This window comes from Hylobates moloch, unplaced genomic scaffold (assembly GCF_009828535.3).
Source record: "Hylobates moloch isolate HMO894 unplaced genomic scaffold, HMol_V3 SCAFFOLD_23, whole genome shotgun sequence".
NCBI lineage: Eukaryota > Metazoa > Chordata > Mammalia > Primates > Hylobatidae > Hylobates > Hylobates moloch.
Window position 1 is genome coordinate 32,843,313 of NW_026652298.1, and position 14,671 is coordinate 32,857,983.

The window sequence follows — 14,671 nt, forward strand, 5'->3', positions numbered from 1 at the left end:
TATGCTGAGACATAAATAAGCCTTGTTAAATCAGATTCTGCAAGGGGCGGGGAGTGACTCTTTATCTGATTTTGCTCCCTCTGGGTATCAGAATTATGACTGTAACAGTCAGAGGGGTTGACCTGGAACTGACATCTAGTTTAACAATACCTGTAGGAATTCTGAATCTATGGGCTTTAAAAAAAACTAATAATAGCTTTGAAGAGAATGCCTGAGCGTTTATGCTGGCTTCTAAGGAGGTTCTGTTTCCTGCGACTGCTATGCATTTCAAGTCACAGTGATGGGCAATGAAGTGTCCCATTCTTCTGGCTCAAGGAGGAGTTGGTCAAGTTCAAGGACACTGATTGGGTCATGTTGCCCAAGAGGAGAGGACTGAAAGGAAATAATGCTCATAACACATGCAAGTATTGTTCTCTCTTCTCTCAACCCACTCACATGCCAGGTTGATTTTAACCAAATATCAAAATCTCGGGTACCTACACCGGCCAAGCAGATTACCTGGATGAATGACAGCACTATCTGAAAAGAGCAGCTACTTCTCAGTGCCAGCTGATTGTTGCCACATAGAGGTGTGCAGTGTTCCCAGTAGTCTTATTTTACAGGATGAGTTAGAAGAAGAGATTCTCTGTATAATCTTCAATTTTTCAACTATTGGCAAATAATTCTTTTTTTTTTTTTTTTGAGACAGGGTCTCACTCTCTGTTGGGCTGGAGTGCAGTGGCGAGATCACAGCTCACTGCAGCCTCAACCTCCCCAGCTAGAGCAATCCTCCTACCTCAGCCTCCCAAATAACTGGGACCACAGCTGTGCACCACCATGCTCGGCTAATAAATATTTGTTTGTTTGTTTGTTTGTTTATTTATTTATTTATCATAGAGACAGGGTCTTGCTATGCTGCCCAGGATGTCCTTGAACTCCTGGGCTCAAGTGACCCTCCCACCATGGCCTCCCAAAGTGATAGGATTACAGGCATGAGCCACTGCACCTGGCCAACTTTTTAAAAACACTATAGAGGTCGACAAACACATTTAAGGGCCAAAATCAGCCTTTAGACAGCCAGTTAAGAGCTTAGTCACTGGAATTAGTCAGAACTGGGATCAAGTCTTGGCTCTGCACCTTAGTGTCTGGGTGACCTTGGGTAGGGTTCAGTCTCCTCACCTGCAAAACGAAGTTAATGATGGTACCTACTTCATTTGGCATTCAGATTAATCGGGATTATACTCACAAAGCCCTAAGCGTAATGCCTGGCACATAAAATTGAATTAACACTTGTTTAAGAAGTCATTGGTGCATCAAAATGTGGGAACAGAATTGAAGAATATCAGCCAAGGTTAACCTTTCCAGCCCTTACACGATGATTAATTATGGACTGTCCCATTTTACTTCTTAGTAATTTTGTCCATGTATCTCCAAGTTGGCAGGAATTCCAAGCCAGGCTTTTCCCCAAGAGCTACCCATGAAAAATGATCTCTTCCCACCTCAAATGCAACGAGGTCCATACCAATAAATGTGGTTTATATCTTTCCCTCCATTTTGAGATAACAGGAAGAAATGGGTTAGCAATGGGATAGTTTGAAAAGACCCCCAGTGAATCCTGGATTTCCTCAGAGAAACTTCTCTATGTTTTCACTCATCTTTGTCACCATCTTCACTGACTTCTCTCAGGAAGCAGAAATAGAAAGTACGTGAGCTAGACGGCTAGAAAGTAGAGGCAGTTCCCCTAGGCTTTGTCCAATTTTCTCTACAAACACAGGTCAGGACAGCAGAGGAGAGGCTGCTCCTGGGTCAGGAAAGGTAAGAAATATCTCTAGGTCAGAGTTCAGCACTCAATCTCAGCACTGTTGACATGGGGCCAGAGGACTCGTTATTGTGGGGGATGTCCTGTGTGTTGTAAGATGTTCAGGAGCATTTTTTTTACTTCCACTGACTAAATACCAGTAGTGCATACACTGCCCCTGCCCCTGCTACACACCAGTTCTGACCATTGAAAGTATCTCCAGATATTGACAAATGTCCTGTGGAGACAAATGTGCCCCACTAAGGACCCCTACTCTAAATCCATCCCTTCCCTGCTACTCCTTGGGGATATCCCTGATTCTGGAACCCTCCCTGTAATAAAATTAAGAGAAAACAACCAGAAGTATAAGAGCATTCTGTAAAGAAATCTTTAGGGCTGGGTGTGGTGGCTCACGCCTGTAATCCCAGCACTTTGGGAGGCCGAGGCGGGCGGATCACGAGGTCAGGAGATCCAGACCATCCTGGCTAACACAGTGAAACCCCGTCTCTACTAAAAATGCAAAAAAATAGCCGGGCAAGGTGGCGGGTGCCTGTGGTCCCAGCTACTCGGGAGGCTAAGGCAGGAGAATGGCATGAACCCGGGAGGCGGAGCCTGCAGTGAGCCGAGATCGCGCCACTGCACTCCAACCTGGGTGAGAGAGAGACTCCATCTCAAAAAAAAAAAAAAAAAAGAAAACTTTAGGAAAAAAAATACAGAGAGTGGGTTTTGGGATCAGCTGACAAGGATTCAAATTCTGGTTCACCCTCAGATGAATTGCTTGAAGCAAAATACCTCACTTCTCTGAGTTTTAACTGTTTCCTTTGTAAAATGAGGATTATGAAACCCTCCTCCCAGGGATATTTTTCATATTAACTGTGATAATGTCAGGAATCTAAATATCACAGCATTATACAGTTCTGCTAAATAAACAGAAATAATTATTATTCCATGAGAAAGATAAAAATTCACCCTAATTTTTTTTTTTTGAGACAAGGTCTTGCCCTGTTGCCAAGGCAAGAGTGCAATGGTGTGATCACAGCTCACTGCAGCCTCAACCTCCTATGTTCAATTGATCCTCCCACCTCAGCCTCCCAAGTAGCTGGGACCTCAGGCACATGCCACTATGCCAAATTAATTTCTTTTTGGTAGAGATGGGGTCTTGCTATATTGCCCAGGCTGGCCTCAAACTCCTGGGCTCAAGTGATTCTACTGCCTCAGCCTCACAAAGTATGTATTCTAATCCTAAAAAAAAAAAAGTTACTGGATCATGTTCAGTATTTTATGTATTTTAGAAATTTAGACAAGGCCCCACCAATTCAATAAATGGCCTATTCACTGTTAATTCTGAGGGGCTCATGCCCAAATGAGACAATTTCCCTCTAGTTGTCTTGCTCCTTCCTTCTTTCTCAATGTCTCTGGTTAAGAAATCATCCATGATCTTTTAAGCATAGAAATGTACAAAATATTTGAGTCCTTCTATCTACTTTGTCTTATATACTGTAATCAGTTCAAAGTAAAAAGTCCCCAAATCACCATTCTCACCTCATCTCCCCTTAGGTCTGCTCCATTCACTCAGTAAATATTTCTGAGAACCTACTAAGTGCCAGGCATTTGAGTTAGATGGATGAAAAGATATTACTGTCTTCTCCTTATAAACTCACAAAGCAATGGGGAAAATGGATAAGTAGGTGGTCAATTATAATACATCGTGGTCATTTTTTAAAGCTTCACTTTCTAACGTTTTTTCTTTCTTGTTTGAAAAACAATGAAGTCAGTATAGGATTGCAAATTTATGCTAATAAGGAAATTAAGGAAAAGAAAAATAAGTGTAAGCAAAATAAGAGGAAGTCAAAAAATTAGTGTTCACACATGCATGTTTAACAGGTTACTCAGAGCCTGTAAATTGAGCACTGAGCTTCCTAGTTGCCAATGTGAAAAGAGAAAGAAGTTACCGGAGAATTTGGTGTGGTCAGTAGGGAACGAAGAGGAGAGTTGGGGAAAACATCCTATACAAGGTCATGTCTGAGATGAATCTCAAAGCACAAGCAGGAGCTATGCACAACGATAAAGCAGGCGTGGGTAATATAGGTGAACTTTATAGTACACTCAAAGGCCTGGAGACAAGGCACAGCATAGCAGGCCCCCAGCTTGTGAGCAAAGCTTGGGGTTCTGTTTGCTTTTTACCATTTCTCTTTGCTTGACGGGATCAGGTTAGAATCAAATTGCATAGTAAATCCTGCCAGAAATCTTCCCTTGCTGTTTCCACAGGAAGTCATTTAAAAAGGTGAAATTCAGCCACAGCTACATCAGTTGCAAGAGGAAAGACACTGGGAAATTTTGCCTTTTCTTTTTGTTCCTGGTCTGGCAGAGAGAGAATACACGAAAATCGATTCAGAGGTAAATGCTCTGCTAATAGAAAAGCATTAACGATAAAAGTAGGTCACTGGCAGGGCCTTTCTGCTCTCCCCTGTGCTACCTGGATTACAGATACCCTTCACTACTGATACCAGCAGCTGCCTGGGGTCTGCGTTGCCCATTTGCTATCCTGGATGTCCTCTGATTATGCCCCTGAAGCCCCCTGAACAAATGCCCAGTGCTGAGCATGTGAAAGAGATATTCTTCACCTGACTTCTCATGTTCTATGCATTTTACCCCAACCAACCAAGCAACCAGCCAACCAGCCAATCAATCCAAGGTGCTCACTGAGCATCCACTTTGTGCTGGGCATTGAGCTGGAGCCAGGTCATGGAGAACCTTGTAAGACTTAAGTTGTGGGTCAGTCTCCCAGGGAAAAAAGATTCTGAGCAGAGATTCACATGCAGGGATTTTGCTGGGGAGTGGTTTTGAGAACAACAGATATAAGGATGGGAAGGAAGCAAGCTGGACAAAGGGAGGAAGTAAGGAAAACTGCAGTGACAATAGAAGCTGCAGATGATCTTCTGTGGGGGCACTGGAGCTGGGATGGCCCCTCAAAGATGTTCCAAATTGAAGCAAGGGAGGCAGGCTTGTGTGCCTTAACCCTGACCAGTTGTTGCATAGAACGAAGAGACATGACCTTGGATGGGACAACACTCTTTCTAGGGAGGCACTCAGCTATGAGTTATCAGCAGTCAATGGACCAACAGGTATATATGCCTGCTGCATAGTAACAGACCAATGCACTGAGGCAGCAGGGTTTGCAGCAGAGAAAGAGTTTAATGATCACAGGGTGCCAAGCAAGGAGATGGGAGGAGACTCTCAAATCCATCTCCCCAAGGAATTCTGGGCTGGAGGTTTTAAGGGGATTATGGAGGCTGAGGGGCTGGAAATTTGGAGTCATAGATTGGTTGGGGCAAATAGAAGGGAATCATCAGGACATGGCAACTGCATTCCATGGTGAATCAGCTTCTCATGGGGTCCTCCAGACCAGCTGACAACAGTAGTTTCACTGGTATGTAGGACCTGAAAGAATATCTCAAAGGGAAAACATAACATTTTATAATGTTCAAGTTGTTACCTGTAGAGTAGTTAAGGAGAACTATAATCTTGTAACAAGGTCTACATGATTCCAGGACAATAAGCACCAAACTATGAGGAAGCAGGTCAGAGGGCAAATTGACCTCATGATTAAAGCTGAGTGTGCTGCAAACTTCATCTATTATGTTTCTCCCTTTCCTTTCTTCCCTGATTATTTTTATAAAGTTCACAGGGACGGCTTCATCTACACTCCCAGCCGCTGGGGAAATAAATGCCTTAGTCTTGTAGGAAGGTCAGGGCAGCACACCACAACATCCACTGTACCAAAGGAAGGAATTGAGATTTTATTCTCAGAATAAGGGGAAGTTATTGCAGTGGTTTAGGCAGGGGAGTTGCATGGTCTGACCATCACTGTGAAAGCATGACTCCTGCTGGGTGATGAAGTGGGGGTGAGCAAACATGGCAGCAGGGAGACCAATTAGGAGGCTATTGGAGACATTTCAACCAGAAGGATGTGGATGCGGTGGGAACAGATGAAGTGGATAGTTTAAAACAGCAGGACACGATGAATAACTGGCTCAGACGGTGAGGAAGACTCTGGCTTGAGCACCTAATGGATCATGAGATAGTTGACGCCAAACGAAGTTTGCATTTCAGGAGAAGGCTGTGCACTCAACCTGAGGCAGAGTGAGTCTGAGTTCCCTGGGAGATATCCCAGAGGAGATACGGCATCATTTGAGTGTGGCACTCAGAAGAAAAATTGAGGCTGGAGGTACAAAAGGAGGAAAATCTCCAGCTCAGAAATAATACCTGAGGCTACAGAGTCTTCCTAGTCAGAATGCATAGCTCAAAAACGAAAGAGGGCCCATGAAAGAGCCCTGGAGAAACACAGTCTTTTGTGTTTTTTGAGAAAAGGTCTTGCTCTGTCACCCAGGCTGGAGTGCAGTGGCACAATTGTGGCTTACTGCAGCCTTGACCTCCCAGGCTCAAGCAATCCTCCCACCTTAGCCTCCTGCGTAGCTGGCACCACAGGTGCATGCCACCACACCTGGCTAATTTCTGTGATTTTTAGTAGAGATGAGGCCTCTCTATGTTGCCTAGGCTGGGCTCGAACTCCTGTTCTCAAGCAATCCTCCCACCTCCGCCTCTCAAAGTGCTAAGATTACAGGCAAGAGTCACCACACCTGGCCAAGAAACAGTTTTTAAGTAAAGAGCAGAAGAGTGGAAGCCAGGAAAACAGGCTTCACATAAGCCTGTCAGTGAAACACCAGGAGAATGTGCTGATAATGGCACTAACTTTCACGGAATGCCCTTTGTGCTGGTCACTATGCAATGAGACTTGCAAAGATTATTTTTATATTCTTTGAAGTGGGTATAACTCCTGTCTTCTCCTTACAGTTGGAGAAACTGAGGCTTAAACTGCTGGAGTAATTTGCTCAGGATTGTACACTCAGTAGAAGGGGTGCAAGGCGTTGCTCTCAGACTTTCTGACTCCATATCAAATGGCCTCAACCACCCTGATTTACTGCTATAGAGAAGTCAAGATGATGGGGAGTTTTTCAGGAAGGAAAGAATGGTCAAATCTGGAAAATTCTGCAAAGAGGAAGGACTATCATTTAATCCAGCAATCCCATTACTGGGTATCTACCCAAAAGAAAATAAGTCATATGAAAAAAGACACTTGCACACGCATGTTTATAGCAGCACAATTTGCAACTGCAAAAATATGGAACCAACCTAAATGCACATCAACCAACGAATGGATAAAAAAAAATGTGGTATATATACACCATGGAATACTACTCAACCATAAAAATAAACAAAATAATGGCACTTGCAGTAACTTGGATGAAGTTGGAGATTGTTATTCTAAGTGAAGCAATTCAGGAATGGAAAATCAAGTATCATATGTTCTCATAAGTGAGAGCTAAACTATGAGGATGCAAAGGCATAAGAATGGTATGATGGACTTTGGGGACTCAGGGGGAAGGCAGGGAGTGGGGTGGGGAATAAAAGACTACACACTGGATATCGTGTACACTGCTTGGGTGAGAGGTGAACCAAAATCTCAGAAATCACCACTAAAGAACTTTTCCATATAACCAAAAACCACCTGTTCCCCAAAAACTACTGAAATAATTTAAAAAAAAAAAAAGGAGAATGACAGTACCCATGCTCTTTTCAACAAGGAAGGCATTGCTGGCTTGGTGGGAGTGCTTCTACTGAAATGATGGACATGAAAGCCAGACCTGTGCTGGACCAAGATGGAATGATTAATTTCTCTGAGTGCACTGGGCATAAAGTCATGATGTGGAATTATCCACCTTACTAGGTTTTGCAGTCAACCTATGATTTAAAAAAAAAAAAAGTATCTCTGTGTGACTATTTTGTTGACCATAGGGGTCCATATAAACCCTATTGGTTCACTTAAGAATGTTGGGTGTCTATAGAGAGAACATGGATAGGCAAAATTGTTTAGGAGAGAATAAGTAATTTTAACTGAAGAAGGCAAAGTAATAGCTACATTTAACGCCATTGTTCTTAGGATATGGTCAAAGACTGGTCTACTCTCCAAAGGATTTTATGATAACACTCAGGCTTCTTTTATATTGATTTGACTGAGATATTGCTTTCTTTTTTCTTGAGTTTAGAGAAAATTCTTATTATGATAATAATAGTAATAATAATCACATTTATTGACTCAAGACATAATTCTAGAATTCCAATTATATGCTAACCACTGGAGATCCCGGATAAATCAAAGTTCCTGTCCTGGGTGAACTCACTCTTGTTGGAGAGGAAGGAATATAAGCAAATATATGTGTTATTAAGTGATAAGGAATAATGAAGGTGGTGTGTGGTTTTAGTGGAGAACTCAAAGAAGAAAGTGGAACCAACGTGATGGAGGGGGGAATGCTATATAGAGGAAGATTATTGAAGGAATGCACTTAAGCTGGCTCTTAAACAATGGAGGGAATGTGACACTCAGATGGAATGTGGGGAACATAATGCATTTGGGAGTCTAATGTATAGTTCCACATGGCTGGAACCCAGAATTTTGTAAAGCAGCAGCAGGAGAAGAAAAACAGAGAGGCACCTCCCCACAAGACACAACACTGCACAGCTTGCTAAGGTGCTTCACCTCCATTATGTAAATGGTTCTACAAGCTATGGAGAAAGGAAACTTACATACACTTAATTACCTAATATACTCCTGGCATTTGAGCTTTGAGGTTTTAAGTTATCCTATGTAAATCCAGCCACATGCCTGAGATGTGGGTACTAGTTACCGCCTCTGCTTAAAGATTAGGGAAATTGGCCAGGCTCGGTGGCTCAGTCCTGTAATCCCAGCACTTTGGGAGGCCAAGGTGGGTGGATCACGAGGTCAGGAGATCAAGACCATCCTGGCTAACACAGTGAAACCCCGTCTCTACTAAAAATACAAAAAATTAGCCGGGCGTGGTGGTGGGCACCTGTAATCCCAGCTACTCGGGAGGCTGAGGCAGGAGAATGGCATGAACCCAGGAGGCGGAGCTCACAGTGAGCTGAGATTGCACCACTGCACTCCAGCTTTGGCAACACAGCGAGACTCCGTCTCAAAAAAAAAAAAAGATTAGGGAAATTGAGACCCAGAGAAGATGACTTGTCCAAGGTCTGAACATGGAGTTTTCAACTCACGTCTGTCTGACTCTCAAGTCTGTTCTCTTTTTATTACATGATCCTGCCTTTTTGCTATACCTAAACATTCATAAATACAGGAGGGGATGCAGAATACTATATTCCTAAAGAGCATAGTGAATCATTCATGGAGCTATAGCTGGCCCCTCCTTGGCACAGCATGATTTCAAAGCTCTTCTCTCCAAGCAGACTGGTCTAGGAAAAAAAGTTACTTCCACATTGACCTTTAATACAAATGAATGTGAATGATCAGGGAAGGGGAGGAAGCTAGATTTAAATTACTTCTTGAATACTGATTCTGAAAGCAGGAACTTGTGATGTGGACTTTTAATGATATGAACATATGAAAAATGCCAAGATCTTTTTATTTTATTAGATTAATTTTTTTAAATATTTCCAAACAGATTTGCAACATACAGTTAGCAGGCATAGGAAGAGAAAGGTTGGGCAGGGTTGTGAGACCCATTAAAACAATAAAACATTCCTGAAGTTATACCCAAGTTAGGGAGGAAGATTTGTTCTTTCTTTCATTCACTCATTCATTCATTCATTCATTCATTCATTCTCCAACATTAGTTCATTGTGAGTCCCTATAATGTGTGAGTCCTCCTATGCACCAGGCACCACTCAAAGCACTGAGGATCCCTCAGTGGACAGAACAGACAAAAGTCCTGCCCTGCAGAAGTTACATTCCAGTAGGAAACAACATGGAACTTCTGAAATGCTACGCCGTAAATCTAAATGGTGAACATGATATTTAATGAGGACTCAAGAAGACCAGAATTCTATCTCCAGTCCTGTTGCTAACTAGCTTCTCTCTCAGTAAGACTACCTAACATTTCTATTTCTTCATTTCCTCATCTGTCAAGTGGGAACAATGCAACTTACACTTCCTGTTGCATGAAGTGGTCATGTGCCTCAATCTGCTCAAAACAAAAACACAGACTGCTATATTCCAAAGAACACCAAACAGGTAACTCCGAGCATTTACTACTCCTACCCCTGCTGCTGCTGCAGCTACTGACATTATTACTGCCATTGTTACTACTACTTCCACTATTACTTCTGCTGCTGCTGATGCTGTTACTGCTACCACTACTGCTGTTGCTGTTATGACTACCACTATGTCTACAACTACTATTGCTGCTGTTACTCCTACGACCACTGTTTCTTCTTGCTCCTCTTCTACTACTACTGCTATTCTAATACTGCTACTAATGCCATTATTACTATTATTTCTACTATTACTATGACTATCACTGCTATTGCTATTTTTACCACACTTTACTCTTGGCTTCCATGACACTCATTTCTTGATTTTCTCTTACTTCTCTGGGTGCTCCCTCTCAGTTTCCCTCAATCCATCTTTCCTCCACCCCCAACCCTGGTACCTTTCCTTAGCACTCTGTGCTTTCCTTCAGATGATGTCAACAATTCCCTCTAAAATGCTATATTTTGATAAGATCTCACTGGCATTTTCAGTCAAGATATTTTGAACATGACTTCTCCATGTTTTAGAAAAAACTCCTCTCCTGGAATCTACATCTGGGTGTCTCTCAGAAGCCTCAAACTCAATCTGACAAAAGCTGGACTCTTGCCCTCCCCTTCCAAATCTGCCCCCTCCCTTCTTGTATCTTCTGTCTTAGGAAATGACACCATGACTTCCATCATCATATCACAATAAACCTGGCAATTACGTCCGACACTCCCTTTCTCTTGTTCCAGAACACTCTCTCACTCACAAATTCCTATGGATTTTACCTTATAAATGTTTCTGGATACTCTCAAAGCCCTGACTTCACCACTACATAATCTAGGCATATAACAAAATTACACTGGTACCCCATACATTTATACAAATTTTTAAATATATTTCTTGAGCATGTCTACTTCTGTGCATCACCCCCTCAGCTCAAGAGATTGTCTCCCACGTCACCAGGACCATTACTGTTGTTTCCTAACTTCCACTATTACCCCCTTTGTTTAATTCTCCATTTTTAAAAGATCTTTCATGCTTTTTTTTTTTTTTTTTTGAGACAGAGTATTATTTTGTCACCCAGGCTGGAGTGCAGTGGGGTAATCATGGCTCACTGCAGCCTCGGCCTCCTGGGCTCAAGTGATCATTCCAAGTCAGCCTCCCAAGTAGCTGGAAAGAGGTGTGCACCACCATGCCCAGCTATTTTTTTTAAAATATTTTTGTAGAGATGGGAGTCTCACTATGTTGCCCAGGCTTGGAATTCAAGTCTTGGCTTCAAGCAGTCCTCCCACTTCAGCATTCCAAAGTGTTGGGATTATAGGCATGAACCACTTCACCCACTCATTTCATACCTTTTCTTTGCTTGTAAAATCAAGTTCAAAAATCTACAACATGCCCCTCAGGGGCAGCCTGATTGTCTCCTTCTCCCCCTCCAGCTTCACTCTAGGATCTTTGTCTTCCCTCTTGCTTCAACCACACATATCTGTCTCCTCTGTGAGCCAGATTCTTTCCATTGCAAGGTCTTTCCACATGCTCTTTCCTCTGCCTGGAATGTTCCTTTAGCCCCATCTCCCCAACCCACCCACAGGGCTGATACTTATCTTTCAAACTTCATCTTCACTGTCATTTCCTTCAACCTCCTGCCTAGACTTGCTTCCCTTAGTCAATCTCAGAGCACTGATGGATTTTGCCTTTTAATTACTTGTATGAGTGAAATCATGTTCAAAGACTGTCTCTCCTGATAGAACTTGAAGTTCAGGACATGCTTGTAATCCCAGTGCCAAGAAAAGAGCCTGGCACAAAGCAGGTATTCAATGAATGTGTATTGAGTGAACAAACAAGTAAATCATCACCATTGTTGTTATAAAGTCACTGCCCTCTGGAGATTTCAGTTCCCTCTTATGAGCATACCATTCTGTGAGATTTTGTTTTGTTTATGAAATGTTCTGCTCTACTCCTTTGAACCTAGCAGGTTTCAATTTGGCTTTCCTTCCATTCTTCCCAGACTCACGTGGGACAGACCTTAATGCATGCATTTGGCTCTAATAAACTCAGTTCCAAGGTAATTGAACTTCCTGCTATTTTGGGGTGGCACTGTTATGGAAGGGGGAAAAATCACAGTCCTCTAACAATTATTATCACTGTTATTCACATCTGAGCTAGAAGCCACCTAAGCAGCTTCTGAAAACATTTCAGATAAAGAACCTAGCGTATGCCTGAGTCTGTTTTTTATTTTTAAATTTTTCTCTGGAGCTTCCGGGACCCAATCACCCAGAGACGGTAGAAGGGCCCTGGTGAAACATGCTAGCCCTGAGGTGCCTCATGACTGACAGATCTTTGCAGCTATGGGCCAGCTGCCATCTGCCAAGTGGCCTCCAAGGGCTCCTGCCAAGAAAAGAGAGGCTCGAGGGAGCAGGAATTGAAAACAACTTAGTTTACACAACACACATACACACACAGTCTTATCAATACCCTTGGCTCAATTCACACGTTGAGCTGTAAATATCAAATCCTCAAGGGTATTTCAAAAATAATTGCATTGGAGCAGGCCTGTTGGGTCCATGCCCCGTAAAGATAAAATAAACCTCACCCCACCATGTGCCCTCACCCATAAACAGATGTCAGGGAACTCAAAAGAAACTCAGTCTATATTTATACTGAAGCTCTGTTCTTCCTGATGAGACTCTCCATTACTCCAGTAGGATTTTTCTTTCCTTTCAAAGTGACTCTTGGCTGAGCATAGTGACTCATGCCTGTAATCTCACACTACTTTGGGAGGCCAAGGCGGGCAGATCACCAGAGGTCAGGAGTTCGAGACCAGCCTGGCCAACATGATGAAACCCCTTCTCTACTAAAACTACAAAAATTAGCTGGGTGTGGAGGTGCACACCTGTAATCCCAGCTACTCTACTCTGGTAGCTGAGGCAGAAGAATCACTTGAACTCGGGAGGCAGAGGTTTTAGTGAGCCTACATTGCGCCACTGCACTCCAGCCTGGGCAACAGAGCGAGATTCTGCTTCAAAATAAATACATACATACATAAATAAATAAAAGTAAAAGTGACTCTTGGTCCTGGAATATCTGGGAAATAGCAGGAAGATGGGCAGAACTTCCACTAACCAGCCTTCCCTTTTGTGCACTCAGAACCATGATCTTGCTCCCAGCTCCCCTGTACCCTGCTGAGGTGCCTGCTGCAAATGGATCATGCTCTGTATTTTACAGATGTTGTCTTGGTTGCTGCCATCATAACCCCTCAGGGCCCAGGTCTCACAGTACCCTCTGACAAAGCTATCTAAGCCCCCAAAAGCCCCAGCTGTTTCCATACTTCCACCTCCCAACTCTGAGTCTCAACGATGCTTGCCACCTCCTCTCGGCATCCCACATCAGATCCCAAGTTACTCAGGATTTATAGGACTCTCAGGAAAGCAGTGAATCTCTCCCCCTTTCTCTACCTATTACTCAATCACAGGTTCCGGAACCAGTTACCAATTAAAAGAAGATACCAAACATCTCCAGCCTTTGTCTTAGGTGAGTAGGACTCAGCCAGGTTCTTCAGACAGTGTTGAGAACACAGACCAGTCAAGCTTGCATATTTTGTAAAGATTTACTGGACTCTCTGTACTTTCACAGAAGCAGACAATGGCCCTTCACCAGTAAGACCAAGAGAACAAGAAAAAATAACACAAGTTATGTATTGAATGTTTACCAGTTTTCTAATCACTTCACAGGCCTTGCCTTTCATTGAAATTTACAAGAGCCTGACGCGTTATGTGGTTTTTGTCCTCCTCATTGTTGCTGTTATTATTTTGTAAGGAGAAAGACTGAGGCTCAGAGTGGTTAATTAATTTGCCCTTCCATTGTCAGGCAAATGACAATGCTTTTTTGAAACACGTATCTGTGCTGATGCCAAAACCTGAGCTTTTAAAAGTATAAAAAATAACAAAAGTTGACATTTAATGATCAGGATTACCGAATGCCAGGCACTAAGCTAAGCATTTAACATGCCTTCTCTTCTTTCCTGTAATGATCCCACGAGGTAGGCATCAATATGCCCATTTTAGAGAAGAGGTCACTGAGGTCCAGAACAGCTAAGTATCTGGTCCAAGGACTTATGACTGGTGAGTAGAGAAGCAGGGATTCCAGCCCAGGTCTTCTGACCTCAGAGTCTACTTACCCACAGCACTATGGGAACCTCTACAAAAGTTTCATGGAGGACCTCTGGCCCACAGAGAAGTATTATCTCAAAATGTTTCCCTATGCCGCCTCAATCCTCTGACCAAAACCCAACATCCTATTTTTTTAAATTCAAATCAATAGCAAGAGAAGTAGAGATTGAGATTTGTATCTTTAAGGTACAATTCAAAACTTCGTCTTATTCTTAAAACACATGATAATATACAATCCCCTCCAGTGGAGCCACCTAAGCCACCAGCTGCCCCAGCTACTTCCATACTTTCATCTCCCAACTCTGAGTCTCAAAAATGTTTGCCGCCTACATCAGATCCCAAGTTACTCAGGATTTATAGAACTCTCAGGAAAGCAGTGAATCTCTACCCCTTCCCCTACCTGTTCCTCAATCACAGGTTCTAGAACCAGTTACCAATCAAAGGAGATACTAAATATCTCCAGCCTTCGTCTTGGGTGAATGAGAATCAGCCAGGCAGAGAGGCGTCCTCCAGCAAGGAACACCAGTTTGTGCCAAGGCCCAGTGGAGACAGACACAATGGGGCATTCCCGGAGCTGCTTATGCTTCAGCATGACACAGCCTGGTAAGCGGGCTGGGA

General features: G+C 43.0%; 1 long non-coding RNA gene across 1 annotated transcript; it reads left to right on the top strand.

Moving 5' to 3' along the window:
• Nucleotides 1-4,080: 4,080 nt before the first annotated feature.
• Nucleotides 4,081-13,573, top strand: LOC116462413 (uncharacterized). Its single transcript, XR_004246344.1, has 5 exons — nucleotides 4,081-4,174; nucleotides 9,781-9,884; nucleotides 11,561-11,694; nucleotides 13,357-13,415; nucleotides 13,518-13,573. It is a non-coding gene; the product is annotated as an uncharacterized LOC116462413 (long non-coding RNA).
• Nucleotides 13,574-14,671: the final 1,098 nt, after the last annotated feature.